The following is a 5,608-nucleotide window of genomic DNA, read 5'->3' as shown; positions in this document are numbered from 1 at the left end:
ACTCATCTTTTGAGGTGGAAAGAATTTAGCTAAGAAGGCATTGACCAACTTTTCCCAAGAGTTCAGAATGTCTCTAGGTTGAGAGTTCAACCATATACTAGCTCTGTCTCTTACAGTAAAAGGGAAAAGAATAATTCTGTAGACCTCAGGATCAACTCCATTGGTCTTAATAGTGTCACAGATTTGTAAAAATTCAGCCAAGAACTGATGAGGATCTTCCAATGGAAGTCCATAAAACTTGCAATTCTGTTGCATCAGATAAACTAATTAAGGCTTAAGCTCAAAGTTGTTTGCTCCAATGGCAGGAATAGAAATGCTTCTCCCATAGAAGTCGGGAGTAGGTGCAGTAAAGTCACCAAGCACCTTCCTTGCATTGTTGTTATTTTCGGCTGCCATATCTTCTTCTTTTTCGAAAATTTCTGTTAGGTTCCCTCTAGAGAGTTGTGCTTTATCTTCTCTTAGCTTCCTCTTCAGAGTCCTTTTAGGTTCAGGATCAGCTTCAACAAGAATACTTTTATCTTTGTTCATACTCATATGGAAGAGAAGGAAACAAAGAAAGTATGGAATCCTCTATGTCACAGTATAGAGATTCCTTGGTGTGTCAGATGAAAAGGAAACTAAAAGGATGAGGTAGATAAAGAAGAATTCAAACATATAAAGAGGGGAGAGGGTTTGAATTATTAAGAGAGGAGGAGTGCTAGTGATTAAATAGAAGGAGATGAGAGAGGGAATTTCTGAAAATTTTTAAATAAAATAAAATTAGAGTTTAAAACAATTAATTAATTAAAAAGATTTTTGAAAAAGTTGTTAGTGATTTTCGAAAATTGTAAGTAAAAAAGTGGTTAGGTGGTTTTGAAAAAGATGAGAATTAGTGAAGAGATTTAAAAATCAAATTTTGAAAAAGATAAGAAGTTAGAAAAGATTTTTGAAATCAAAAGTTGAAAAAGATGTGATTTGAAAAAGATTTGATTTTAAAAAGATATTATTGAAAAGATATGATTGAAGAAAATTTGATTTTTAAAAAAAGATATGATTGAAATGATATGGTTGAAAAAGATTTGATTTTTAAAATTGATGACTTGACTAACAAGAAATTAAAAGATATGATTCTAAAATTCAAATATTGAACCTTTCTTAACAAGAAAGTAACAAACTTGAAATTTTTGAATCATAACATTAATTGTTAGCAAGGATTTTCGAAAATATTAAATGAAAAAGGAAAAAGATATGATTGATGAAAGAGGACATGAAAAAGATAAGATTTTGAAAAATCAGTTTTAAAACTAGAAAAATTGAAAAAGATATGATTTGAAAACAAAACTACCACCTTGGTGCTATCCTGGCGTTAAACGCCCAAAGTTGTATCCATTCTGGCGTTTAACGCCCAGAATTCCTTCTTCACTGGGCGTTTTAAACGCCCAACTTTTTCTCTGTGATTCCTCTTCTGTATGTTCTGAATCTTCAATTCTCTGTATAATTGACTTGAAAAGACATAATTTTGAAATTTTTTTGAATTTTTTAATGATGAGAGAGAAAAATAACAAAATGAAACTAATCATGAAAAACTAGAATCAAATAAACAATGCATGCAAGAACACTTTGAATGTCAAGATGAACATCAAGAACATATTTTTGAAAATTTTTTAAGAAAAGAAAGACATGCAAGACCCCAAACTTAGAAATTTTCATACTAGAGACACTAACAAATTGAGAATGCACATGAGAAACAACAAAAGACACAAAACAAGAGAATTTAAAGATCAGACAAAGAAAATCATCAAGAACAACTTGAAGATCATGAAGAATACCATGCATGAGTTTTCGAAAATTTGCAAGAAAAACGAAAACATGCAATTGACACCAAACTTAAAAATTGACACTAGACTCAAACAAGAAGCACAAAAATATTTTTTTGATTTTATGATTTTATAAATTTTTTTGAAAATTATTTTGAACAAGAAAATGAGAAAATCAAAAATTTTTAATAAGAATTCCAAGAATCGTGGCCCCTGTGATGATAAAAGCATCATCTGAAACTCTAGAATTCACTCTTAAAAATTTTGAAGGGGAAAATAAAAAGAAAAATACCTAATCTAAGCAACAAAATAAACTGTCTGTTGTCCAAACTCGAACAATACCCGGCAATGGCGCCAAAAACTTGGTACACGAAATCGTGATACACAACTTCGTGCAGCGGACTAGCAACTGCACTGGGTCGTCCAAGTAATACCTTACGTGAGTAAGGGTCGATCCCACAGAGATTGTCGGCTTGAAGCAAGCTATGGTCACCTTGTAAATCTCAGTCAGACGGATTCAAATGGTTATGGGGTTTTGATAACTAAAAGAACTAAATAGAACATAAAATAGGATAGAAATACTTATGCAATTCATTGGTGGGAATTTCAGATAAGCGTATGAAGATGCTTTGTTCCCTCTGAGCCTCTGCGTTCCTATTTCCTTCATCCAATAATTCATACTGCTATATATAGGTGGATCACCATTGTCAATGGCTACCATCTATCCTCTCAGTGAAAATGGTCCTCTACGATTTTCCGCATGGCTAATCATCTGTTGGTTCTCGATCATATCGGAATAAGATCCATTGATCCTTTTGCACACTGTCACTGCGCCTAACACTCGCGAGTTTGAAGCTCGTCACAGTCATCTCATCCCATATCCTACTCGGAATACCACATACAAGGTTTAGACTATCCGGATCTCAAGAATGCTACCCATGTAATTCTAGCTTATACCACGAAGTCTCTGATTGCACGGAATGGAAGTTCTGTTGTCAGGAGAGGCAACCATGCATCCTGAACAAGGAGACCAAGAGATACACAGTCAAGCTCTAGCAGATAGAACGAAGGTGGTTGTTAGGCACCCGTTCATAAGGGAGGATAATGATGAGTGTCACGGATCATCACATCCACCAAGTTGAAGTACGAGTGAATATCTTAGAACAAGAATAAGCTTGAATCGAATAGAAAACAGTAGTAATTGCATTGATTCATGAGGAACAGCAGAGCTCCACACCTTAACCTATGGTGTATAGAAACTCCACTGTTGAAAATACATCAGAACAAGGTCTAGGCATGGCCGAGTGGCCATGCCTCCCAAATAACATGAAACAATAGAAAGGGTTCAAAGACCTGATCCCAAGATCAAAGATGATCAAAAGAATGAAAATACAATAGTGAAAGGTCCTATTTATAGAGAACTAGTAACCTAGGGTTTACAGAAATACGTAAATGATGCAGAAATCCACTTCCGGGGCCCACATGGTTTGTGCTTGGGCTGAGCATTGAAGCTTTCACGTGCATAGGCTTCTCTTGGAGTTAAATGCCAACTTTGGTGCCAGTTTAGGCTTTTAACTCCAGTTTTTATGCCAGTTTGGGCGTTTTATGCTAGAATTTTTATTCTAACTTGGAACGCCAGTTTTCGCCATCAAATCTCGGGCAACGTATGGACTATTATACATTGCTAGAAAGCCCAAGATGTCTACTTTCTAACGCAATTCAGAACGTGCCAATTGGGTATTTGTAGCTTCTGAAAATCTATTTCGAGTGCAGGGAGGTCAGAATCCAACAGCATCTGCAGTCCTTTTTCAGCCTCTGAATAAGATTTTTGCTCAGGCCCCTCAATTTCAGCCAGAAAATACCTGAAATCACGGAAAAACACACAAACTCATAGTAAAGTCTAGAAATGTGAATTTTGCATAAAAACTAATAAAAATATACTAAAAACTAACTAAATCATACTAAAAACTACCTAAAAACAATGCCAAAAAGCGTATAAATTATTCGCTCATCACCAAGACATTGGGATCCAATCATCTAAGATTGCCAAGAAATGTCTATGAATGCATTGATTGAGGAAGAAATGAAAATGATTTGATCTAGTGAGTTCAATATCTCCCAAAACCCAATGAATCCCCATCTCTTATCTACCCATTCTTTTATATTATGCTCTTTATTTTCACCCTAACTTCCCATTCCCATTTAGATTCTTACAATTTAAGCTTCTGTCATTTAATTTCATGCAATTTAATTTTTGTCATTTAATTTCTTGCAATTTAAGTTTCTTGCCAAATTTACTTTCTGCAATTCTCAACCAAATCTGATTTCGCTCAAATAGTATAATTCACTAATTAACAATGATCAACCAACCAGTCCCTGTGGGATTCAACCTCACACTACTGTGAGTTTTTACTTGACGACAATCTGGTACACTTGCCGGTAGAAAATTTTTGAGAGACAGTTTCCGAGAGAATCAAGAATGCTGCTTCTTTGGATTCTAGCCTATACCACGGAGACCCTAATCTCCGTGGAAATTGGCTAAACTGGTGTCTCGAGAAGTCCCCAACGAAGTCGTGGATTAGCCATCTGAGAGATGTATAAACGTAGACGTTGGTTCACGTTTTCCGACCACGTATTCACACGAACCCAAGTAGACGCGGATGTTTTTTAGGCACGTTTATCTTAGTATAATGAACAAACCTGATTGTTGATGAGCGGATGCTTTTTGGCATTGTTTTTAGGTAGTTTTTAGTGTGTTTTAGTTACTTTTTAGTATATTTTTATTAGTTTTTCTGCAAAAATCACATTTCTAGACTTTACTATGAGTTTGTGTGTTTTTCTATGATTTTAGGAGTTTTCTGGCTGAAATTGAGGGACCTGAGCAAAAATCTGATTCAGAGGCTGAGAAAGGACTGCAGATGCTGTTGGATTCTGACCTCCCTGCACTCGAAGTGGATTTTCTGGAGCTACAGATGCACAATTGGCGTCTCCTAAATTGCGTTGGAAAGTAGACATCTTAGGCTTTCCAGCAATGTATAATAGTCTATACTTTGCCCGAGATTTGATCGCCCAAACTGGCATCCAAACGCCCACCAGAGACCCTTTTCTGGCGTAAAATACCGGAACTGGCACCAGAACTGGAGTTAAACGCCCAAATTGGCATCCAAGCTGGTGTTTAGCTCCAAGGATGGCCTATGCACATGAAAGCTTCAAAGCTCAGCCCAAACACACACCAAGTGGGCCCCGGAAGTGGATTTCTGTACTATATACTCATTTTCTGTAAACCCTAGTAACTAGTTTAGTATAAATAGCACTTTTGACTATTGTATTTGATGGTGTTTTTGCGCAAATGTAAAGGGAATTGGGTTCAGGGAATTTAAAATTCAACAAGAAAATGTAAAGAGCAATCAAATAGAGGAGTAAAAGATGAAATAAGTGCAGCAGATTTAAACAGAAATGGAAAATTGCTTGAAGAAGCAACACAGAATGTAATTAAGCTCAATTGTGAAATTTAAAGATAAAATTGAAGATCTCAGGGAATCAAAGAGACTAGAAAACAAGTCTAGATCTCAATTCCTTCCTTGATCAAAGTAGAAAGCTGATTGAAGAAGAAAGAAAGATGAAAGCCGTAGAGAAAAACTTGGATCCAAAACTCAATTCACTGAATTATACAGAAAATCAACAAAGAGCAATCTTAGATCAAGAATGAAACAGAATTCCTTCAAATCTCAATCCAAGATTCAAGACAGAAATGAAAATTAAAGGAGAGAGCTCTCAAATCCTAATGCTCCCTAGTGGAGCTAGCCTCCTTA

Source organism: Arachis duranensis, chromosome 9 (genome assembly GCF_000817695.3).
Source record: "Arachis duranensis cultivar V14167 chromosome 9, aradu.V14167.gnm2.J7QH, whole genome shotgun sequence".
Lineage (NCBI taxonomy): Eukaryota > Viridiplantae > Streptophyta > Magnoliopsida > Fabales > Fabaceae > Arachis > Arachis duranensis.
This window is presented reverse-complemented; position numbering follows the sequence as displayed.